General features: G+C 45.4%; 1 protein-coding gene and 1 long non-coding RNA gene across 7 annotated transcripts in view; both read right to left on the bottom strand.

Moving 5' to 3' along the window:
- Window positions 1-593, bottom strand: part of ACSL3 (acyl-CoA synthetase long chain family member 3) — a 55,475-nt gene extending 54,882 nt beyond the window's left edge. For 2 of the 6 annotated variants that reach the window (XM_069792104.1, XM_069792107.1), the window contains exon 1: window positions 434-591. The gene's annotated coding sequence lies outside the window, so the exon portion shown is untranslated. Of the gene's footprint in view, window positions 1-433 lie in introns of all 6 variants that reach the window. The other 4 variants (XM_069792105.1, XM_069792106.1, XR_011326140.1 and 1 more) reach the window with 3 other exon arrangements.
- A 3,177-nt stretch (window positions 594-3,770) lies between these two features.
- LOC138686837 (uncharacterized) lies at window positions 3,771-23,071 on the bottom strand. Its single transcript, XR_011326139.1, has 4 exons — window positions 22,911-23,071; window positions 9,598-10,203; window positions 6,645-6,738; window positions 3,771-3,898 (listed from the first exon to the last, which is right to left on the bottom strand). It is a non-coding gene; the product is annotated as an uncharacterized lncRNA (long non-coding RNA).
- Window positions 23,072-25,587: the final 2,516 nt, after the last annotated feature.

Below are 25,587 nucleotides of genomic sequence, written 5' to 3'. Positions count from 1 at the left end.
TGTTACGGCCTGTTATTTCACTCGTTAGCCGGCAAGCCGCTCCCGTGCGCTCCGGCGCCCTGCGAGGCCGGTAACCACTCCAGAGCGGCATGGAGGCCGACCGGCCGCCGCAGGGGGACCCGGCGGCGCAGCAGCCGAGCCGGGCCGCCCCTCACCGCCAGCCGGGCCGAGGGCGGCTCTCGCCGCCCCCCACCCCGCCGGGCCGCTTCAGCACCACCGCGGCCCGGATGGCCGCCGCGCCCGCGTTCGCCCCCGCGGAGGCGGCGGGAGGCCGCCCCGCCCGGGGCTGCGGACCCGGCAGGCCCGGCGGGGCGCCGCCCGCCCGCTCCGGCGGCCCCGCACCAACGGCGTGGCCGGGCGCGGTCCCGGCCGCGCGGGGCCACGCAGCCACCCCCGCGCAGGCCTCCCCGCGCCCCGCAAGCCCCGCACTCACCGGGCCCCGGCCCAGAGGACGCCCGCACGCCGCCGGCCGCCTCTACCCGCCCCGGCGCGGCCGCCTCCTGCCGCCGCGGCCCGAGTGCGCGCCCCCGGCCGCGCCGCGCCAGTGGCTGGGCTCAGCGGCGGCTCGGCAGCCCGCCGCCGCCGGGCGCCCTCATTCCGTATGCGGCACGGCGCCTCCTGATTGGCCGCAGCAGGGTGGCGCGCGGGGCCGGGCTCCCGAGGAAGGGGGTGGGGGGGGAAAGCACCCGGGCCGGACCGGGGTTACTACAGGTCATCCGCGGCGGTGGGCGGGGCGAGGGTGCGGGGCCGACCGTTGGCGACGGGAGGGGCGGGGACGAGCCCTCCCCGCCCCCGTGGCGTGCCGCGCCGCGCCGCGTCATGCTATGTCATCCGCCGCACCCTTCGGCGCTTGCGCCTCACTGCGCCTGCGCGCTCTCCGCCCCGCTCGCCCGCCGCTCTGAGGCGCGGGGCCGCAGCTGGCGGGGCGGCTGCGGCCGTGGGGCGGCCTCCGGCGCTGGGCACGGCGAGCGCGGGGCGGGGGCTGCCGCGGTCACGGCAATTAGAAGTCACCCGGTCTCCTCCTGCCTGAATCCGGGTGTCCGTCTCCCCTGTTAAAACGCCTGTGAATTGCCTCTAGCCCGCCGTTAATTGCCTTGCTTCGACAGGAGCCCCCGCAGCGCCGGGCAGCTGCGGAAACGTGCGGGCGATGCGAAGTGTTAACTTCGCCCTGGGCGCCGGAGCGCGCGCTGTTCCCTGCTTCTGGCTGGAGCCCTGGTGCACGGTCATGCACCTTTCTCTGGCAAGCCTCCTGGCCAAAGCAGCTCATGCCGAGCGTTGAACTTGCAGCGCTCCTTCCCGAGAGTCGGGCAGAAGGGCAGCGGCGGCGGCGGGCCGGAGGCGTGCGCCTGGCCCGGGCCGGACCTCACCCGCGGCGCCGGCGGCGGGCCGCGCCGGAGGACGCAGGCCTGGGCCGGGGCCGAGCCGGGCCCTCCGCCTGGCTAGCTGCTCGGGTCCTTGTTTTAAACTGCTGCGAGAACTTCAGGGTTCGAGGTTGCCGTTAGGATTCTACCGAGTTTGAGGTTTTAAATGGAGGTGTCATTAGCGGCAGCTGCTGCAGCGGTTTGTGACGTGGGTCTCTGCTGACAGAACTGAACAAAGACCGCTCGTTTCACACCGACTGTCACCAAAGCTGGCCTCGCTTGGAGCAAGTTTTTGGTTAGTGCTGCTTAAGGCTAGGTTCCCTTTGACCAATTACCGAGGACCTCTTCTATCAATACGGACTCATCCAGACCCTGCAAATATGCAGAATTCAGAATTAACAGTTTTAATTTAACTGGCGTAATACAATACAGAAAGACAAAATAAATGAGCACCTGCCAAAGATAAGGAAAATGAAAACAATAAATGGGAAGAAGGTTTCAAAGCCCAGGAGAAAGATGTAGTTACAGCAGGTTGTGTGCTTGTGTCTGCAGTGGTGGCAGCCGCCGTTGCTGCCAGGGTTAGGTTTGTTTTCCTCCATTCGTGCCGGTCAAGTGCTCCTGTCACACAGCCCTTAGGGCTGAACAGCCCGGTGATCTGAGTGGCACAGCACAAGCAAGGGGAGAGTAGGGTTGCAGTGCGAAGGGCAGTAGTCTGAACATACCCTTACCTACAGATAGATGATCAGGCAGTGAGTTACTTTGTACCATTTATAAACTGTGCAGCTGACCACTGCACCTGGCGTATGTCCCACAAATAGTCCTTCCTCCTTTCCCCTCACAGATAATGATGTTTCAGAGGAAGAAGTGCTGTTTGCGTCTACAGTCATCTGCAGAGTCCTCGGGTGGCAGGGAATATACTGACTCTTACTGAAAGCAAATTAACAGGGTACATATTTCCAATCCAAAGACCAACTAAGTCAGTCACCTCGCTTACTGGAAAAAACGCTTCCAAGTGTTTAGAACTGGGACAGAAGAGATGGCCATTGACAGTGCTGAAAAGCAGGAAAACATCATCCACAGGAGTTATCTGAGCTACCCAAGCAAAAGTGATGCTAACTGAAATGTGGGTAGGAGTATGGAGAGGTTATATTTAAAACAGTTTCACACTCTCTGGAAAAAGTGAAAAAAGATAAGCAGACGTGGAAGGAGAAGAAACTTATTTTTTAAAGCCAGAAAATGTGGGCTTTTCTGCAACAGGAGAGAATTCAGGTGGCTTTCTGCCAAAGGATTCACTTACATCAGTAGAGACAGAGTAAACTTAATAAATACGTGAACATTGGCACAAGGAAAGGAATCCTAGATTTGTGTCATGCAACCTTTCACATTTCATTCAAGGCAAGGAAGTTTCAGGATAAAACTAGAAGCAATTTTACATAAAGGAAGACGGGAGATAAAGCACTGGACAGCTCAGAGCTCATCTGCTCAGTGTCAGATCTCTTGTTGAACTCCCTATTCTCGTTTGCTCCCAGGTAATCACCAGCAACGGAGCGGTAAAATACCTTGGCAAAAGCCTCACTTTCAGTAATGCATGGAATCCACAACTTGAAATTAAATGTGACCCTTAATAAACTGATGGATCTGAATACTATCAAGTTTTATGAGCAGGAGATTCCAAAGAAACTTTAACTCCAAATATGGATTTCTTGTAAACGTTGTATTTCAGCCTTACCTTTATTACAGGGTGCATCAATGTGCATGTTTTAAGTTTGCCTGAACTTTTGAGTTCCTTGAAATCCAAAAGCTAACTATGTAACTAGCTATATTTATTCCAGATAGACATAGCTATTGGCTGTATCCCTAATAGTTGTCAGGATAAATGAGGAGTTCATGATGACATACCACCCCAGCGAGACATTTTTTGAAGAACTGTAAGGCCTTTGCATGTTGATGTCCCCCAGTTCTTACTGACTTTGTCTGGAATGAGATAACGGCTACGTTATCCAGACTAGTATTCCATGCCTGTCACTGAGGAGCTTGCAGGCTTGTTACAGACACCAAAACAGCTGAAGTACTTTCATTGCCCTGCAAATACCAGCCATCCAAGCCCATCAGGATCTTCCTGTGTGCTGGTCGGCAAGTCAGACACTCATCACAGAGTACTTGTTATGTCCCAAAAAAGCTATTCAGTGCATTCCATATCTTAAGATAATTTAGATAAGAGTAAACTATTTAAATAACTACAAAAATACTGAGAACTAATAAATCCTAACAGGTTTTCAAGCTTTCATTCATTAGTGTTTAAACCAATTTCTAAGGAATTATGATTAAAAAGACTAAACTAATCAATCCATTAGTCTACAATGACATTTATTAAATTTTCCCTTGTACCATTTGGTGCTGGCGGCTGCTGGAGACAGTACCCCAGGCTGGATAGCCTGGTCCCTGGCAATCCCTGTGGCTCCTAATTCAGCTCAGCATCCGAGGTAAAAGATTATCTGCAGCCCACTCTGATTAAGCAACTTCCAATTTAGAGACACCTAAGGTTTAAAAACATATACATATGTACACAAAAAACAACATACTGATTTAAAGAGATTCCTACATGTATTCAGTATTTTCTTGAGCTTCTTCATAGATTCCTGACATTACATATAGCATAGGTAAAGCTTTTCATGATATCAGGGATTTTTACCACATCTTTTTGCTTAAATGTAGTTTTTTTACAGAGCAGGGCTTTGGAAGATACTGGTGTAATGCGTCATTTACACTGTAACACTTTTCTTGTATGAGTCTCTGCTGAGTATCCCATAAGGAAACCAATGGATTTGGGGATTTATAGTAGACACAACAGCCACCTATAAAATGACTGATAACCTATGTTTATAATTGGAAATTTAAACTGCACAAGACACATACTGTGGGAGACAGTGACCTTTCCTATACAAGTTATGCACAATGATAGGAAATGACAAGTTAAAATAGTAGCTGTTTTATATTTTAAATAAAAGGCACAATAGCACAATTAAAGGCCGGAAAGAAGTTCTTGTATCACCCTAGAGCATTCAGGCGGGGAAGGACTATGTGAAAACATTCATGGCTCCTACTAACCACATTCACAAATGTTTGTTTATTGGTTTTTTAATTTCCAGAAGGAAAAGCTCATTAACTATTCTCACCTTCCCTTTTAAAAAGTTTCAGGCATCCAGTCAAGGGGGAAAAAAACCACTGCCCAAGGGGGAAAAAAACCACTGCCATATATTTTGATAAGCAACAGATAATGAATAGCAAGTAGTGAATAGCAGGGAAGATTGCAAGTGATCTTATGAAAATACTGATTTGGAAGTACAGTCAACTGACTCACCAGGAAAGAAAACAGAAAGCCAATGTTATATTTGGCCAATTCTAACTAATATCCAGGGGGAATTAATAAAAACAAAATCACGAGCCACACTGAAAGAGTCTATGAATGGGCAAATATGTGTGGAAGGTTGGCATTAATCTTTGATGAGCAGGCTGCTGCCTACTCATACTCAGCAAGAAGCTAGAGGGGGAAGAACCAACAGTGTCACAGATACAACAGATGTGAGAGCTTTTAGCTAAAAATCCCTGGAGGGACACAAACAAAATTAAGTGCTTCAGGAAGGTACATATGGTTAAACTAAAACCAAATTGACTTCTTATGTGAAATAAGAGAGACAATTAAAGAAGGGCTTAGGTAGGACAAAGCTCATGGTTTGCATATAATATATTTCATTGTAGCCTTCAAACTTGTGAAAAATAAATGACTCTATAATTAGCAAACTTTCTCCATGACTCATTAAATAATTGAACACTACAATTTAATACATTTTTACTCTAAATTAAATGAATTTTAACTAAAAAGAAGATAACATTTTTAAACTATTTGCTTAGAACTTATTTTGCTTTAGCTACAAACAATAACCAGTTCAACAAAGGCTTTTATACCCCTGGACATTTTTAATGAAGCGCCCAAACTGGCACTGTAATACTCTATTTTTAAAGATATCCTGGTAGTGTGGCATTTTGAGTGCCCTCTTAAAGCGTGGAGAGGGCTGAGCTAATAATGACGGGGCAGGGAGAGCCAGCTGGGATGCAGGTTCTGGCAGCAGAAACAGATTGTGTTCCCAAAGTGATCATTCCCAGAACTGTTAATTTTGAGGTGTTGTTTTAAAAGATGGAAAAACATTTCTAGAGCAAGCAGCATGAGGTTTCAATGCTAAATAGTCTTCACATACATATCAGTACATTTGACTCATTTTTATCCCTGAAGCTTTTTGTTTCCAAATAAAGGAACAAATGAGTATGTTGCTAAGATTAAATTGAAAAGCAGTGAACTGGCAACATGCTCCAAATGATTAATTATTTGGTAGAACATTTGGTAATATAGGCATGCCCAGAGTCACTTTTCACAGAGAGAGATTGATGACATTAATAATAAGGTGATCAAGGGTATAATGTAAAATTTATCACCACTTGACACAGTTCAGCTTTGTTAAGGCTTGAGTACTTCTTTAAATTCCTCGCTTGTATTTTCTCATACCACAGATGCGTTGCCAACCTACTGCAATAAATCAGAGTGCCATTCAGGTATTAATGGTATGATAACCCCCAAAACTGCAATTTCCAACGAGGGGAAAGGATTTAAATGGGTTAGGATCTGTAAAACAAGCTGCAAGGTGCACTCTGCAACACCGCCACACCCTGGAACTGCCATGCTATGAGAAATTGTGTCACCCATGGAAAATCAGAGGCAGGATTAAAAATAGAATTTATTTCTGCTCTTGAACTTCCTTGCTCAAAAGCCGCCTGTCATTTTCTAGGCCAACAAAACATTACAGTGAGGCTGACAGCGTCAAAGGCAGCCAAGAGGAATCAAAAGCATCAAACAATGAACAGTGACTCGAGCCTGCAGAGAAAAGGTGATCCCTATGGGTCCCAAAGACAGTGATGTCCTGAGCGACCAGTATCTTACAAGACAATTTAATAATCAAATAGGCCATAAAAACTTCCAAGCCCAGGTCCAAGTCCATGTCTGAGCCCTCCACACTGGCAGCCACCTAGACTGGGCCCCCGGCACCTTGCTGTGTCCCCAGGTGTTACTCCGTGGGCACAGATGCTTTGGGTGTGCTGCAGCTCAGTCCACCAACACCCCTTCCAGCCTTGGATCTCCTGGGGACAGCACAGATTTAAGACTGTTTCTTCATTAAAGCAGCACCAGTCACAGTGCCCTTTTGCTTTTTAGACCACCATAGTAAGACTCACCAGGTTCGTCTGGATTACCCTGTGTCCACCTGATATTCGAGAAGGAAGAAGGAAAAAAGCCACTTCCCAGGACAAATTGCTTTCTTCTGTAATTCTGAATAAACACACACAGTAAAGAAGTACTGTTACAGATAGAGCCAGTAGTTATAAACCCTATAATGTGATAGTGAGTGGCTAAAACAACGTAAGAGCTCTTTTGTGCTGTAGCAGGTGAAGGCTGTAAAGGCTTCTGATAGTTTGCTTTTATTTAATGGGTTTTGTTAAGTCAACTACTGTGCAATGTTTTCATAAAACAAAACCATTTTACTGTCTAAGACTTCAACCAGGAAACAAACGTGGCCAAGGGTTTCCATAACAGAAGCTTTAATTCAGGCTCTTGTGCAAGTCGGATGTTTGGGGTTATTTGAGAAATTTGAGGTAAGTTACTGAGTATTTGGCAGCTTGTGAAACACTATGACTTACTTAGGTGCCCAAATGTACCCAAGACACATTCTGGGAAAACATGCCCCATTTATCCTGTCTCCTGTGCAAACTGCATTCATGGTGGAACTTCTCCCTCACATTTACAATGTGCTTTTTTGTCTTGAGAGGGTCTTAGTCTGTTTAACAATTTCATTAAATAAGTCACTACTACTTCGTTATATTTGTATATTTAAATCTGAGAATCCTAACCAGCAGGAAAAGTTCCAAGCTGAGAAGCAGAAAGAGGGTGAATGAATGCATTTTCTTTCTCTGGGATATTAGGTGGAGATAAATAACAAAGATGCTTCAGAGCAGACCAAATTTCAGACACAAAGTTGAGACTAAGTGTAACAGTACTGTACTAATTTATACTGAACTTGGTTATACTGGAAATTAATACAGAAATATAAAAGTTAGGAGTGAAAGGATTTAGAGTCCTGCCTAAACTATGAAGAAAGCTGTGAAATTGTTCAAGCAATGGATGCATGCACTGCAGGTTCATCAGAAGATGAACCTCTAACTATAGACAAGTTATTCCAAGAAAAACAAAGGTGAATTCTGTTCACAAACAGGCACGTGTGATGTGTAAGAGCCAAAACTGTAGTATACATTTTGAAAAAGAAAGCTATTGCACTAAATCCCAGGTCTGGTGTGTAAAAATCAAGTGTTTTGCGAGTTGTAGCGTTCGCCGCATATCAAGGTGCCACGATTAGATCACTGATCACCCCCCAGACCAGGGAAAGAGACAGATAACACACACAGTGTGAGCGCCAACTTCCGCCTTTTATTGCGCAGTCAATTCCTTTTATACTAACAAGGGTAGGTGGGATTACAGACACATCATAAGGCTGCGACTAACCCTCTAACTTTCCGTGACATCGCGAGATCTTCCAAACGCCGAACCCTACAGCGAGTCACAGACACCAAGCTGCTGTTGATCAATACAGTAAGAGATTAATTATTCAAACTGCATTATGCATTCATACATGAAATTGATTTTGAATCCAGCATTGTTTGAATCCTAACACCTGCATCTGATTTCATTTTGGCGTAACAAATCAATCATTTTAACACCCGTGAACTTTAGTCCGCAAAACTTAAGTTCATTGAATACACTTGCATTTCCTTTGTAGTGCAGTACAGCAATGCTTCAATAAAATTGTGAAACTTCAAAAGAATGGCTTTCAGTGTGCTTTGTATAGGAGGGAACAAGTCCTTTCCCCCTGCCAGAGATATGGAAAGGAAGCCATCCCACTGATTTCACGAAGTTCAACTAGGGAATCCTTCAAAAAGTTAGGGATATGGCAGAGGTATCCAATTTTGCAGGCCATGCTGATCACTGCCAGGTTGTCTGCTGCTTGACACCTGCAAGGCAATGGTTTGTTGTATTTAGTGTAATTTGTGCGTCAGACTTCTGTAGAGCACTTTGGAGACACTGCAGCTACACAGCAGCGGAGTAGTAGACCTGAGACATGCTGGTAGCAGATGGGAGAGAAAAAAATTTAACTATTTCCTTAAAGCCTCATTTATGACATTTGTACATGTGTAAAACCAGGGATTATTCAGGGGCTTATACGTCCACGGGTTCTTCTGGGCAATGCTGACCAGAATGTCAGATCTGCTCAATTATACAGTTACAGCGTTCCTTACTGATTGCATCAGACAACCCATACAACCTACTGCTTAAGGGAACCTTCGCTCTTCACGTTACTCCTCAGTAATGATAAGAGGAGGTTTATTTAATTTTTGACTGATGGACATACTCCTTTGCTTCATAGCTATTACTTAATGACTGAAAACCTGGTATTTACAGAAACAGCAGACAATGAAGTAGAACTTCTCTAGCAGCTAGGTCTTATATGCTAAATAAAGTAATTGCAAAATTCAATAAATTTTAAGGCTATCCCACTGCAATACTAGAGAAGGGGATCACTGGTTAAAAAAACACAAAGAAATAAATTCTAAATCAAATACTAATATGCTTACATACACTAACAGTCCATTCTATACTATAAAAGCATATTAGAAAACATATTAGAAAGCATATAGGACTGAGCACTCACAGTAACAAGTAAAATCAGAAAATATACAGAGAATAAAAAGAAAATATGCAGAGAATAAAGGCAGGAGGATTTAAGAGAAAGGTTTAATTCAAGAACTCATAGCTGAAGGCGCAGTAATGAAAGTATGATTTTATAATCCTCCTACGTCTTGGCATCATTCTGAAGTCAATCTATGAAGGCATAAATAACTGAAAACAGTGTGACCTCTTTGATGATTGAAGTGATACAACACTCTGAGTTCAGATGTAGGGTGGTCTGGGTTTAGGGAAAATAGGCCAGTGATATCTGGGAGCACATGGAGCATTCATCCTCACCTGACACAGGAAAGGTCTAAGAATTAGAAGGATTAAGATTAAGGAAGACAGTTCACGCGTGAGGAAGATACAACTACTCTTGCTTAACAGCACACATAGAGGACATCTGCATACCATGATCTGCATCATTGCAAAATGTTTGCTTCATCAGCTAATGGATCATATGCGTGTTCTTCAAAACACTGCATTCTGTACCGCTTCACTCCTCTGATATTTCAAAGACATGAGCATTTCTAAGAAATGAAAGTAGAATACATGCAAATGTGTATAAAAATTAGAAACAACAAATATTTTGTGTGTGCAGTGAATATTTTTAAGGGGTTGTCCCCCTGAATCTTTCCCGTATGAGACCAAAACTCTATTACATTTGCAGGAGAACACCGTAATTCAAGGAAGTCTTAAGTCCTGAAAGGGTGGTCCAGCTCAAACATGAGTAGTATTTCCTTCTGAATACTGTACGCTGGACCCCTCTGGAGACAACCCATGCCAAGAAGTTCGAACCCCAGTCCAGATATCCATTACCGTTGGCAAGAAGACAACGAACATGAATTTTTCCTCTCAAACTACAAATCACTCACAAAATACACTTGGGGCTGGTCTTTGCTAGCCACTTAAGTTACTGAGCCAATATGTTCAGTACTCAGTGTAGACAAGGACCATTGCATTCCTGTGCAGCCAGCTGTCAGCCGACAACACCACAGTACAGGTGTTCACAGAGACCTCCTATAAACAAAAAAAATGTGTGTTTTTAATACATTAAGCTTTCATCCTTATGCCAGCTTGGGAAAAACTGAACATACTTTAGCTAGGGATCACCTAGTTACTCACTGTAAAATTTTTGAATTGTATCTGCACTTTGTTTGGTGTTATTTGGGTTGTTTTTAAAGGCATTTTGTCTCATCTATTTCTCTAGTTGAGACAAAAGCCTGGAATTTTAAATCATAGTCATTAGCACAGCTCACCAAGGTCATGTTCTCACATAACTTGTTTTGCTCCTGGGAGACAGTTCTGAGAGCTCAACTGCATGTACTGAGATCCTTTTCTTACAGAATAGGATGTTAACACAGGCAACAGCATTATTTTTGCTTGTAGCAAGGTATTGCTGTTTACTATGGGAGGGTTTGGCAATAATTGCTTCTTATGTAAACAAGTAGAAATGAACGATATTTTCTGGAGGCCTAAATAAAAGTCTTATTAATTTCTTGAAAATATGCATGGATGTAAAACCTTGGACCTGATAAATATTAAGTCATTATACACTTAAAGTTCTATTTCTTCTCTTATGTTGAAGTAATAAGAGCAATTAGTTTCGTAGTATGCTGACGTGTTAGAAATGTCTGCAAAGTATAGGACTGGTTTAGTGTACAGTATTCTTGGAATAAATTAGAGCACAGTTTTTTCAAGATTTAAGTCTGTAATAGACAACCAGACTACTCTGGTTATACTGTAATTAACAGTGATGTAAATGTAACAGTGAATAATGAATGTAGTTACTGAAATTGTGGAATATCTAATCAATGTGTGAAATCTGGATGCCTTTAGGTATGATCAGCTAGTAGAACTGCTATTAGGAGTCATTTGCTTTGTTCCTGCCAAGGCAAAGAAAGCATGATACAAACCATTGAGAACTAATATTTATTAAGAAAGTTATTTTAAAAAGCTTTAAACTCTCCTTATTACCTCCTTATTTTTCTTGTGCAAGAGATACCAGATTTTATAGCAACATTAAGTTTCCTCTGACTATCTCAAAGAACAAAACTCCTGGAAAAAAACCTGATACATCTTTATCTCTATCTTTAACAGCTTGCAGCACCAGTTCATTAAGCCCTTTATACTTTTTTACTACTCCATCCACCTCCTCCTCTGTACAGAGCACGGAAGGCAACGATCAACATCATAGTCATTATGCCATGCAAAGAGCAGTTCTTTTTTAAGCAAGAAAAAAATCCAGCTTGCAGTTTGGTTTTAGAAATTGATTAGTACTATTCTGCAAATATACAAAGAATCATGCAGCATGGAACAGATTACACCCCATCACACTTATTTAATAGTTTGATATTATATATAGCAATGTCTTTTGTCTGAAAGAATACTGAATAGCCACAGTCTTAATTCTAAGGCACCAAATGATCTCCCAACCTGCTGAAAAGCAGCACTCCCGAAGTGCTTCTAGCCCTCACAGTCAGCCTGTGGTTTTCCTACATTTCATTTACCAGTCAAGTACAAAAGAAAAACTAGTCTTCATCTAAAAAAACCGCAGCAAATAAGACATCAGTGCTTGTGTAAACAAAGCTTGAAATCTTGACAGGCTCTGAATCCAGAATGCAAAGGATGCAATCTTAGATTTGCTATTAACATTTTTTAGATTTTCTGCGGTGCAAGTAAAGAGTTTTTAAAGAAATTTGCGCTTACAATGTGGCTTTCGAGAGACACTTATTCCCTACAGAACACAGTCTTGATTTAGGAAATACATATATGCTATGATATCATGGGACTTGGCTAACATAAGTCCCAAAGAAGTCATGTTTGAAGAGCCAGGTGCGGAGCAGCCCAGCTGTGCCCAGCTGGAAACGCAGGCAGGAGAGCTGCCACTAACATTTCAAGAGGAAGGTGTTATATTTCAATGACAGCAGTTTTAAAAGAGCACAACAAAACTGGTGCCATGGAAGGAGAGGCCGACACGCAGGTCATCCTCCTGTTGAACTAAACTTTTGGGTCCCCTGAAAATTCTAATTTTTCCCTTCCTGCAAGAACTGTAGTCCTCATGTACAACTTTATCTGGAGCCGGCTGTTCCCAGGACATAACTCACATGCTCCGACTCAGCTGCTGTAACCCCTGCTCTGCATCACCTTTGCCCTTTTTCTCCATCTTCATCGCTTGTGGTACATGGAACACAGCCCTTGATCCTACAGCAGTTGCACTAGACTAGGATCAAAGTTTAGAGGCTGGCAAATTAGCATGGGAGACTCCAGCCACAAGGAAAAGGCCTTTTCATACTTGAAAAACAACATGCATACTTCTGCTGCCATGTAACTAAAAACATAGTTATGGTTAGACACATGATGATGAGTAACAAGGATACAGATTACTAGCTCTTGAGCGCATGGAGATGTGTTCACGCCATCCGAAATGCTGACAGTACCAGGATTCATCGCTTGCTTTTAGTGACACCTCCCCCTACGTGCTTTTATTTTTCCATCACAAGCTAAAATTTCAAAATGTGACAGTAAGAGCTAGTTATAGATGTCCTGAACTGACAAACAAGTGGTTATCCGCAGAAAGCCAGATATATTTAAAAAACAGTGGGAAGTTCATGCATCTGTATCCATCTCCTCGGCACTAGTTGTGGTAATAGCCCCTCTTCATGACAGGTTTAACGATCACCTCTCAAGGCCTGCATTCCCTGCCCCTTAGCTCGGCTAACCAGTGGCTGACCGCTTGTGCTGAAATGACACAGGGAGGGGAGTTAAAACCGAGTCCGGTTCTCCAGGTCTTGGTGGCTCAGAGCAGCTCTTGCTGTTGATTTTCATTCAGTCCTTCAATGGGTGACGGAAAAGATGGGATAGTGGGCCTTTGATGTCATTCTCAGTGGTAATTCTGGGACCTGCAGACAGTGTTGGCAGGAGGACACTGCTCACTGCGATCAGCGGAGGCACTGCTGCTCCCCAAAGCCAGTTATTTTAAGTCCCATCTAAACAAGGAATTATCAGCTTAAGATCAGCCTTTCTCCCCTGCAGCAGGTTCAATTAGATGCAGTACTTGGTAACTAAAAAGCAAAATTACATCCCTCTCACTTGAGCCAGACTCCTGTTGGCTTTGGTGGGTGTTGGCTCCTGCTGACCCGAAGAATTCACAGCCTGGCCATAGGTATGGGGGCAAATACCTGGGAGGGTGACGTGCCCTGTGCGCCTGTTTGCATAGCTGGATACCAGCCACAGAGACACAGCAACCTCACTGCAGACACTACTCTGTGTGCTAATTACTGACTTCCTCGCCTGCAGGAGGGTAGGTGACTTCGCACCATTTCTTCTACCACCTGCCTGACACAACCTTGCTTTCTGGTGGTAGTTATTTGCCTTCTCTCTAGTTCATCCCCTGAGCAAAAATAAACAAACGCACCACCAAAAACTATCACTGAACGTTTTACGCTTCACAGCCTGCCTCATGCACGCTCATTTCCCTCCTTGCTGTCCATACCCTGCATTTTCAGTGGGTATTTGCTGCTCCAGCCATTGCGTATTTAGAGCCAGTGTATCTGCACCAGTGGTCTGCATCAGGTACAATGCTATAATCCAAGCAGAGGCTATAAGCCCACTGCAGGCAAGGTCTTAGAAACATGAAGAGGCTTGCAGTAAGGAAAACAAAACAAAACAAAAATGCTCTTAGCACATCTGTGGGTTTTTTTCTATGAAGCTATTTCATGGGGTTTTTTGAAATCCATCACTAGGTCACCTATAGAGCATTATTGCCCATTAAATAAAAAGATTTACGTACCGAAACAAAAAGATGTATTGTATTTGCTTACAACCAAAGCATCTTTATTTTATCCCAACATCTTTATTTTTGTCAGGCCCAGCTCAGGAAACCTCTTGCTGGGCTGAACGACTAAGCACCGACCAGGGCCCCCAACAGACATTTCTATTGTCGATACCACCGGATGGTGACGGCCAGCTCCAAATAGTGAAGCTAGGCCCTCCTTTTCTCACTGCTGAATAAAAAAAAAAGCATGGGTAAACCCCCTTCCCCCACAAGTCAGAGCATTTCTATTAACACCAGTTGGGTGAAGACTTCACTCTATACCCAAATACCTCTGGAGTTCAGGCAGGTGCAGATCCAGGGGTGACACTCATGTCTTACTGACATCCATGGTAGCGCTCCTCAGCTTCCTTGCAGCTTTACCGGCCCACATCTGAGGCTGCGGCTCCACCGAGCATCTCCTCCAGCAAGGGACGCTCACCCCGAGCCCCCCTCTCAGCTGCTGTGCCCTCAGCCCCGGTGAACCCCCTCAGCTCCTCCAGCTCACTCTGGGTATGTCCGTCGTCTCCGCCAGATTTCTGAAATGATTCAGTTTAGGAAATAAAGAAAATGGAGGTGTCCCCCCCCGGGGAGAGGCATGAGCAACAGGTGAGCGCAAGAATACCAGCAACCTGCCGTCACAGCCTAAGACTATTACCTTACATTGCATGTAATTAAGGCCACGATTTAGCCTCGCTGAATTAATTTGTTCAGTCCTCATTCACTTGCTTTTATTTGAGGGGAATGATCTGAAAGCAGCTGAAATCACGGCATTGGATCACCGCATTCAACTACACATTGGCTTCAGCCATGAAGTCAGGTTCCAGATTTGCACTCTTCAAACTGAAAAACCAGAAAACTCCTGTCCAGACTCCTCTCTAGTTCTTTGTGCCAATTTCTTTAGTTGCAAAGATTTGTTTGAAATTGATGATGAACAAGGAAACTTCTGAAGAATCTGACCAGAACAGGTGAATTTTGTATATATATACACATTTTGAAAGATTTCACTTAATTTCATCAATATTGCTGTACTAAGCACAATACTTTTGAGAATTCAGGTATGCACTTCATGTAAAAAGGTGGAACAAGCCTAGGACTGATGATGAGAGTGCTTATGGAACTAATGCACATTTAAAACACAAAACCCTTCCCTTCACTATTCATTTGATCTGGGGTATAGTAGAGCAATGACAACCCTCAGATTGCTTTATACACCAGTGAGTTAGACTTCAAGTGCTTTACAAGAGAACTAAGAAAGCTCATGAAAAGAAAAGCCATCACTCAAAATTTCTAAGAGGGGTGGAAATTAGCTACAGAAAGTTCTACCATTTTATTACATACATGCACACATATAGAAGTACATGTATGTGGAACTGCTTATTTACTCATTAGTTAACTTTTTACATCTCCCATCCATTGTAGCTCCTTTGCTGCGAGCCCCTAACCAAAACTTAGGGGTGGCTGCAAAGCCCTTTTCAAACATTAACAGGACCTGGACATTAGGTTCTAATTCTTTTTATTTCAAATGTTTATAAATTATTAAAATAGAAGATCTAGCTAACTGTGCTGTAGGGAAATCATGTTTTACCTAAGCTCAGCCTGCTTTTTTAACAATACCATTTATTTCAATACCTGATAAATTCAAATGTATTGGCAATGAACACACAATGGAAAGCTATTTTTCTGTTGAAAATTTAACTGAAAGTTATCCCAAGTAATAATGAAAAACCATAGCAGCATTGGAGTTACACCAAACGTCAGTCCTGGTGCATTAAAAGTGTACCTCTGTACCGTTCGTGATCAGAGGAAAGATCAAACAATACAGAGGGTCGGCTGGTGGGTTTTTAATAAGTTCCGGCAACTGAGTTACGGCTCTGGACAGTGGCCAAGAGTGCAGTTTTCACGTGCAATCAAGGCTACAGCTTAAAGCGGAGAAGGAATCAAATCCGCCTGTGCAGTCAGGGCTGGAGAGGGAACAAGCCAGCAGGTAGTCATGGTGGAGCCCAGGAACTGGGGCTGGGGCCGGCTGTACCTTATGCTCCAATTCATTTTCATATATTGTTTTAATGCAAGCAATTAAAACCACAGCTGTCCACCTGCACGCCCCGATGACAGCTGGTTTTGCCTTCTCACAGATTAAGTAAAGCCAATCAGTCTCCGTAACCCATCGCGACCACTGCCCATTGATGTCAGTGCCTGGTTCAGCCCCGTTCTCACTCCACCCATTGACTGTGAGCACAGGTGACTTCAGTGGGACACCACCATCGCAAGTGCGATCCAGATGCCTTTGTAGATAGGCCAAGCTGGGGAGGCTGTGCCTGGCTGCTTCTCAGCCACCACGGGGCACAGCAGCTCTCCTGTTGCGTAGATAGGGTCAGGAGCGGCATCAAGCTGAGCAGGAATTGTGAATGAGGCTGAAAACATGGTACCCAACAGCCTCGCCTTGGAGGAGCATCTTAAATCTCAGCACACAGCTAAAATTACACCCTTTTACAAATACCACTTTGCCTTACGCAAAGAAGCTGCATTTGTATCAGAAGGTGTCACAAGGGCCCTGCAATACAAACCTCCATTGGAAGCAGAATCAGATGGTTTTTGATGCAACTGTGCAAAAAGTACAATGGCATGCGATTAGCAATTGTACATGGAAAGAGCCAATTTCAGGCTCTTCTCTATTTTTTCTACCTCTTACCACCTTGCACTGTGAAATCCTACACAGCAAACGTAGCAATATAGTGAAGCAATATTAGAAGAATATCCTTCCAATACTGAAAAGGATACATCACGTACAATGTTAGCAAAATTGGTAGGAATACCATATAAATATTAAGTATGTCAACAGTACAGCTGCTGCTGTGAAGGACTGCAGACAAATAGGGTAACAAACATTTTTTAAACTGGGGATTTCCATGCAGGTATCCAAACCAGTAACCTTTTTCCCAAAGGTTTAGAGTGCCAGGCTATCGTCATACAAAATCAGGTGAAGAGATTCTTGTAGAAACAAGACATGGGGTTTAGGATTCCAGTTCGTAAAAGAATTAGTTGAACTTCAAAGTAATTTTATGTTGTTACATTCATACTTTTGGTTTTGTTCATTCAAGTGTGGATCATTTTCTTATGTACTTTGTTTTTTACTAATGGTTTCACTATAAATAATGTGTCTGTTTCATTTTCCCATCTCTTATAGAGAAGATCAATTATGGAGTTTGTACCAGCTTTTAAAACAAAAATTATTGTCTAAAGGAGGAATCTAGGAACTGTCTCTTCTGTGAAGGTAAACTTCAATGCTTAAAAAAGACCCAAGTTGGTGACAATATCACTTACTAGTTTTACCTCCACTGACAGCATGCCCAGACTGATAAAAATCAGAGCTTTTCACACCCACAGGTGGCTTTCTTCAGAGGGAGATGAGCTTCTGAAGATACTCTTGGTAGGGCTACTCACCTTGCAGTGAGGGGCAGGTTTTCAGCACTGGATTTTGAGACACAAGGAAATTTAGCGTTTGCTGAGATTGGGCCACTAAAGTACCTTATTCTCTTCTACTCTTTATACCAGTGTTTGTACAGATCGGTTATTAGAAGTGGGGGTCCCAGGTGCCGCAGGGGGAGCAGCCTGTGACACAGCCGTACCCTCCAGTGAGTGCCAGCAGGCTTTGGTACCTAGCGACGCTTTAGCAGTTTGTAGCAGTAGACACCTGGGAAGCAGTAATGATGCTGTGGCCAAAGAGGTAAACCGAGGCACAGAGGACGAGGGCCTAGTCTGAATCCCAAGGCAATCAATTAATGAACTCTGATTTGTTTATTACAAAACGGTCAGCCCTTTGTGAACCCGTTCCCTGTTTGCCAACCCACTGTCCTGACTTGTGGACCACATTCAGACTACTGGATAAGACCCCCTTTTACCTGGTTGAAAGGACTAAGAAGCCAGCAGAAGATCAATTTTCCCATTTGAATTTGGTTTTAAATGCATGAAGGAAGTTGTTGCACTGTCAGTACCTATAAGTGGAATCCTCTTGAGCTGATTATCCATTGGCGCAAGTAACTTCTCCCAAGGTTACTACGAGTTTTCAAGACTGAACTAGGACTCTCTGAAGTGCTTCATTCCCATAGGATTTGTGGTGTAGCGCTGAAGTCCATCGTACCTAAGGTTTCTGTTTACTTCAGCAGTATGCATTTTCTCAACGGTTCCTAAGACATCTGGAGTGGTATGGGAGTATCTGGATGATGAGAAAACTTCAAGTGCTTTGCTCTGAAACATCCAGTCTCCAAAGACAACACTTCCTGAGAGGCAAAAAGGTCTTGAGAACGCATTCCTGTGAGGCTTGCAAGAGGACCCTGAGTCTGCAAGTCAAACAAACAAGAAACCCATGTGGTCTACGAGGCAGACTGGATCAGCCTTTTTTCCTTAAGCCCTACAAATTTCAGATGACCTGCTGGTGACTCCTCACTTTTGCCTCATGTACAGCTGAAACAAGCTTCACACATAAGACCCAGGATAACATGCTGTCTACTGGGGGAGTGAAATCTTCTCAAGTTTTCCTGCTGACTTCAAGACCTCTCCCCTGGCACCGTATGTTTTCACAGAAAGAGAAAATGCTACAGGCAAACACAATTCAGCCTTCCCTGTTGTTCGTCTGATTCAAAGCAGATCTGAATTAGCTGCATCAGATATGTTTAAGAGTTGCAGTACACCAGTGAAAAGACACGTTGCTTTGGTCTTACTTCTGTAGTGTTTCTCAGGATGGATGCCTTAAAGGCTACAGATGCTTGGTCACAGCAGAATCCAGAACCCGAGAATAGCAGCTGGGGGAGATTATTGACACGTCTACATAAGCATTTTAGTTTAGCTTAGGGATGCGCATTGAACTGAATCTCCCAAGCATAACAGTAAGAATTAGTTAAAGGTATGATGTGTGATGAGTAAACAATGTAAAACTGAAGGAGTAAATCCCTAGGCAGAGCTTCACTTCTCACCTGGGAATAACACCTAACATAGGACTGGAAATGGAGCCATTTCTTCCACAGTTGTGTGGATTCAGTGAGAGCTGTGGATACCAGTGCCCATACTGCCTTTTCAAGACACGTGTAAGATATTCAGCATTCCTTGACTCCTCAAAAAATGACAATGGCTATTTCAGCTTGGCTGTGTGCGCTTTCTCTCTCCTTCTCACTGTTTGTGGCTGAAATTTCAGCTTCATTTTCTTCTCCCCAACTTCCCACCGTGCTGTTCCCACCTTACGGAGGTTCCACACCACAATATACAGGACACGCTGCAATTCAAAGGCCAAAAGTTGCTAAAGCGCTTATGCAAGTTAATTACTGTGCCTGTTTAATCCCATGTAATGCAGATTAGCGCTGTCAGCTACTGTTCGGAGAGCAGTTGATGTAACAGGCTGGCCTGTCAGCCGGGAAACCGCTCTCTTCAAGAGCGGCAGAGTTGCTTCCAGCAAGGAAACGCTGACCGGCACCAGGAACAGGAACCTCTCACGCTGTTCCCCGGTTGCTGTCAGGATGCAAGAGGCAGACGCAAAAGCTAAATATGACAAACAGGCAGGTTTAAAGAAGGTATCACACCCCTCATTTCAAGGGAAAATTGTCAGCTTTGACCCCATGCACGTTCAGATGAAAAACCTGTAAGTTTAAGAGAACAGTCCCACAAAAGACATCCTTACATCAAGCCACTAACCACAGTGAAGTCAAGCCACTAGCCACTATTTTTATATCAAACTAAAAAACCTAATACAGGTTTCCATGAAAATGAATACCAATAGGCCAAAGAAAGCCGTCCAGTTTGAAGGGCCAGGCATCCCTATAGACAGGAGAAGGTGGAAAGCTGGAGGGCTTCCTGGGAACTTCAGCTTCTCGCAACTTGAGTCCAATCTAATTGGATTAATTTACAATCGTTACTTAGGTAAAATGCCCTTTGGCAGCAATGTATGTTTACATAGGGCCTGCTTATTCCCCAAAAGAGTGCAAATACAATGTGTTCAGATGGCTCATTCCAGAAGTTAATGGCATGTAGTATTTCAGGATTGCCAACAATGCTTTTCCTGTTCTGGAGGGGTAAATAATACCAGTTATCTTGATTTGTAAGTGGTAGCCAGGACTGCAGCATTTCATATGACACCATTGGTAACTGAGCTACAGTAATAATGCCCATTTCCTCCACCCATGCATTATACGAGAGTTAAGCAAATATTTTCCACCTCAGCAGATTTTATGGTCAAATTACAGACTTTTCTCTCTCTGGTTCACAGCTGACAAAACTTTGTTTGATGGAGGTAATAATGACAGAATATGTGATAAGGCAGTCTACCGCTGGCTGAGAGTCAAGGCACAGGATACTATACTTCCACGTTTCTAACAGCCTTTCTTATTCCACATGACTTATAGATGCAGTAAAATGGAATCATTATTAAAAAAAAAAAAAAGATAATTAAATATAAATCAGATCAATACTTTTTTTTACATTAGAAATCTTAGTCTTTCATATTCTAAGAAATGAGATTTTGCAAGCAAAAGAGATGTAAGATTAAAAGATGAACAAGTGTCTAGAAATTTTAACCTCACACTCAGCGTGCTTCGGCTGTTAGCCCCAATGCCTGAGGATGGACAGAAGTTTCTCTTAAACTTGCAGCCATCTACCTCGAGCTGAAGCTGGTTCCCTTAAAATCTGCCAGCAGGGACCCCCCCGTGTGTGGCATCGCAGTGACGCTCTCCGGGGATGATGCTCACAGGTGAATAAGCATGAGTCTCGGTGGCAGCCAGGGACGTTCCTGCCCACACCTGCCTCTTCCAGTTGCTGCCAGCCTGAGTTTCAATGAAGGCTTGAGGTAAGATGCCAGGCTGAGATGTGGACACACATCTTGTCCTACCAGCTCTGCTAAGGGAGTGCTGACATCTGTCAGGGAGATGGGGCAGGCAGCAGAGGGGTGACGTCTCAACCACCACGGCAAGACCAGCAGCAGCTCAGGTACCAGACACCCCTCTTCTCTCTGCTTGTCCCCAAGGACAGTGGGTATCCAAACAAAGAGGGGGGCTACCTCTGACTTCACAGGAAGGGCAGGCAGGCAAACATATCAGTCAATCATTAGCCAAGTCACTCACTTCACATGGCACAGGAACAGAAAGATGCAAATGAGGGAGGCAAGAGCATCCCGCAGAGGCAATGTGGCAAGTACAGGACAGCAGAGTGGGGGTTGGGAGAGAGGCTCAAAAGGATGAACACACCGAAAAATAAACCCTGCTATAAGATAAACAAGTTTCCAGTTTGAGAATATTAAATATTTTTTCACGGGGTCTTTTGTTTTGCTGAAGATCAAAAAGCGATGATACGTTTCAAAGAGCTTCCAGAGCAGCAACAGTTGTGTTACCTTTTCTTTGCCCTCCTTCCTCCTCCCAGCCTCAGGACTAAAAATGTCAAGCTACAAAGTCACATAGAGTGAGAAATCTTTCAGGCAAAACACTGAGCCAGAAGGAAAAAAAGATGGAAGAAGATGAGCTAGTAGCAGGGAACGAAGGCATTAGAGCAGCAGCACCTTCCTCAGCACAGGAACAGAAACATGCAAAGTCCCAAGCCCTCCAGAGGCAGTCAGTGCATTTAACTCTATAAAGCTTGAGCAAGCATCAGCCCCATAGCTTGCCCAAGCAGGATGAGCAAGACCAACTCGCTTCCTCCGCTGTTCCCTTTCATCCCAGCTGCCTTGGCTTCCTGCCCTGGAAGCGAGGAGAACAGGGAGTCACCCCGCAGCCACGCAGCGCAGCCCACGCGGGTGCGGCGTGGCCCAGAGCCCCGCCGGGGCACCGTTCCGTCCGGCTTCAGAAGTGTGAGCCGGTACGGGCCTAAATCGTGGTACCCAGGGACAGAAACCCAGGAGTATCCCACCCTCTCCTGTCCCTTGGCACCGAGGACCGGCCGCTGGCTAGTCTCAGCACCCCAGAGTACCTATGTGTGACTCTAGCGACCCGGTTAAAACCGAAATTCAGCACCGTTTTGAAAATCTGTTCGCTGGCGTCGGAAAAACCACCAAGCTGGGCTCTTAGGAAAGCCTGACTTCTAGGTCTTGATCTCCACAGGTTCCGAGGAGTCGCACGTTACGCTGGCTCCACCTGGAGCTCGCTGCAGCGAGCACTTCTGAAAACCTGCCTGGCGCGCTCCGCTAAAAACACCCGCCGGCGGAAGGCGGGCGAGCGGCAGGCCGCGCACAAGGCCGCGTAAGGGCAGCACCTGAATCCTCCCGCCGCGGCCTCAGCCTTACCTTTCGGCCAAAGCACCCACCTCCCAGCGAGCTTCTGGTTGCCTGCGTCGGGCCGTGCACCTACAGTTAGTTGCCCGAAGGGTTTTTCCGTCCGCAAAATCCACGGCCGCGACGCGTGCTGCAAGCTGTCAGAGGCGCGGGCGTGCGAGCGTCGGGCTTTCCCGCGGCGCGCCCGGCGTTACGGGCCCTTCGCTGTGACTTGCCGCCGGCGGGAGGGGCCGCCGCTGCCCGCACGCCTCCGGGCACCTCCACAAGCCGGCGGACAGCGGGGCTGATGCCCCCCCCCCCGGAGCGGGCTCCGAGCGGCCAGGGTCGCCCGCAGCTGGCGACGGCCCCCCCCCCGCCCCGCCACCGGCCGCGGCGCGGCGGCGCCACCTGACGGCTCGGCCGGGCGGCGCCCGCGCTGCCCCCGCGCAGCCCCGGCGGCCGCGGGCTCCGGTGTGTCCCCCTCCCGCCGCGGGCCCCGGTGTCGTCCCCCTCCCGCCGCGGGCCCCGGTGTCGTCCCCCTCCCGCCGCGGGCTGTCGCCGCCGAGCCCGCGCAGACCCCGCGGGAACCGGCGGGCCCTCAGCGAGCCCCCGGGGCAGCTCCTTCCCTGGCTGCCAAGGGTTTCCTACCTTTCCTGAAACTGCTAAAAAAAGCCAGGACTACGTGACTTACCAAAAAAGCTACTTTTAAACGGTAAAGCCTCAGGCCTTTGTCTAGCAATACACGTGCCTCGAGTTTATCGACCAAAACACGCGCGCGGTGGCAGGTGAGGTTCGCCATGTGCCCGCCGTGAAGCTGAGCCCTCTCCTGCAGGCCGGCACCCAGGTGCTCGGCGCCGGTTACCGACCCCGCGGCCACCGGCTTCCCCTCGGGGTCAAGCCCCTGGGGTAGTGAGTAACGTCCTCACCTGAAACGTGTTTTTCCGGAGCTGAACCGAGGTCACGCCTAAGTAGCTGCGCAAGCAAACAGGCGTGGTTCAGCCCAGCCTACCTCCTCTTCTGCAAGAAGTGCAGCGCTACAGAGTACGCGGGCTGCCCTGTTTTAACTAGACTCGTTGTTTAAATAGGCTCTACTGGGCAGGAGTCATTTGGGAAAAGTAATGGAAAAAAATGCTTGATTCAAATAGAAAAAAAGGGGTTTACTTTGTACATAGGCAGCAAACAAATTTAGAGAAACAGCACAAATTTTAGCAACAAATAAAACTCCTCCGTTCTGTTTTAATGTGGACTTCTACTTCAATGCCTTTTAAAGCACGTATATGTCTGTATTATCATGTCTAAAAATTAGTCCTAAGCAATTTCCCCAGGAAAACACTATAATTCATGTCTCTACAGGACAGTCTCTGCTCTACAAATAGTCAGAGAGAATGTGTTTTCAGTCAACAAACATATTATCTATATTTAAATACTGCTTGCTGACTGCAGAAGGAAAAGATTAGACCACTGTTGATTCACATTAGCCAAGAAAAGCTCACAGCCAATGTGCCAGGCTCGCCCTTTGTCTGGTTATTAAATTTCATCATAGCTGTTCAAAAAGCAACGGGGCTCCATTCATGTCAGTAGGAAATTTAACGAAATAAATTGCACAAACAGGTGTCATTTGGCTAACAGCTGTAACTTTACCACCGTCCAAGATGGAAAAGAACCCACGTTAGATGTTGGCCGAACCAAACATACAGAGGCCACAAGTATTTCTTGATCCCAGCACGCTTTAAGGGAACCTCTTCCCCATTGTCCTGGTTTCGGCTGGGACAGAGTTAATTTTCTTTCTAGTAGCTGGTATAGTGTTATATTTTGGATTTAGTATGAGAAGAATGTTGATAACACAGTGATGGTTTCAGTTGTTGCTAAGTAGTGTTTATACCAAGTCAAGGATTTTTCAGCTCCTCATGCCCAGCCAGCAAGAAGGCTGGAGGGGCACAAGAAGTTGGGAGGGGACACAGCCAGGACAGCTGACCCGAACTGGCCAAAGGGGTATTCCATACCGTGTGACATCAAACTGGGGGGAGTGGGGGTGGGAGGATCACCGCTTGGGAACTAACTGGGCATCAGTCGGTGGGTGGTGAGCAACTGCATTGTGCATCACTTGTTTTGTATATTCCAATCCTTTTATTATCATTGTAATTTTTTTATTGTTATTATTATTAGTTTCTTCCTTTCTGTCCTATTAAACTGTTCTTATCTCAACCCAAGAGTTTTACTTTTTTTTTTCCCCCCGATTCTCTCCCCCATCCCACTGGGAGGGGAAGTGAGTGAGCAGCCGCGTGGTGCTTAACTGCTGGCGCTGGGGTTAAACCACGACATCTATGCACTGCAAAAGGCTGTTGCCAAGCTTCTGCTATTTGTGAAACTTGCTGTTGGGGTATAGAAGGCAACCATAAACAATATCGTTCCTCGCTTTCTTTTAGCTACTTTTTTAGATGGATGTATTTCTCCAGCATACGAATACACTAAGGAAACAAATTTCCTCCTTTTTCTCTTCTCCTCTTCCTTTTCTACAGCTCTATTCTATTTGTTAAACTGAGAAAAGAGGAGGGACTGATGGGATCTGCAATACAGGCACTGCCTCAGCAGTTCAGCTGACATGAAATTGGTATCAGCTTTAAGGAACATCAGCTGAAAAGCTGTCTACATCCTTCAGTCCCCCCAATTCCCTTCAGAGTCAACTACTTGGGTACAGAAGTAACATCACTTACCTACCACAAGCAGCTGTGATCAGGATTAGTGTTGCTGCAGCACTTCGAGAAGCATGAAGATTCAGTTGCTCTCCACTCCTCATTTTTCTCCATTTCTTGCTTTATGGGTATAACTTGCTTCTTTTTAGTATTTCAGCAAAACCAGGATGTGATGTTGACCCATTGATAAACCATGACACGCCTCCCATTTACACACATGTGGGTATAATGAGACTATTTCAAAGCAATCCAAGGCCACTTTACTTTTTACCCATTTTTCCCCTTTGTACTATACTGAGATGCAAGGTGGGATTGCTCCATGAAGAAAGTATTAGAACAGTAACAAAACACAATTAGCCTTTCCCAGGCTTGGGAATTCATACTTGTCACTGCAGCTGTTAGTATAAACATTGCCATACTTTTAAAAAAACCTAAAGTACATCAGTGTTCTAAGGTGGCTGGTTTTCCTCTTCCCAACAGACAAATGCAACACTTTTTTACTCCAAGCAGCTCTTTAGTTCCCTGGTTCCTAGAGTTAAGCAGAGCCTCTGCAGGGTTTGTTCTTCTTTCTAGGGTACAGATCCTAAGACTTGGACTCCTTGATGCAAGTTTCACTTACAATTCAAAAACTTATCCTTAAACTTCAGTTGAATTCAACTCCAAAAGCTGTT

The sequence above is a fragment of the Haliaeetus albicilla genome, chromosome 9 (assembly GCF_947461875.1).
Source record: "Haliaeetus albicilla chromosome 9, bHalAlb1.1, whole genome shotgun sequence".
Classification (NCBI taxonomy): domain Eukaryota; kingdom Metazoa; phylum Chordata; class Aves; order Accipitriformes; family Accipitridae; genus Haliaeetus; species Haliaeetus albicilla.
The sequence above is the reverse complement of the archived record's forward strand: the minus strand, read 5'-3'. Positions and strand labels throughout refer to the sequence as shown.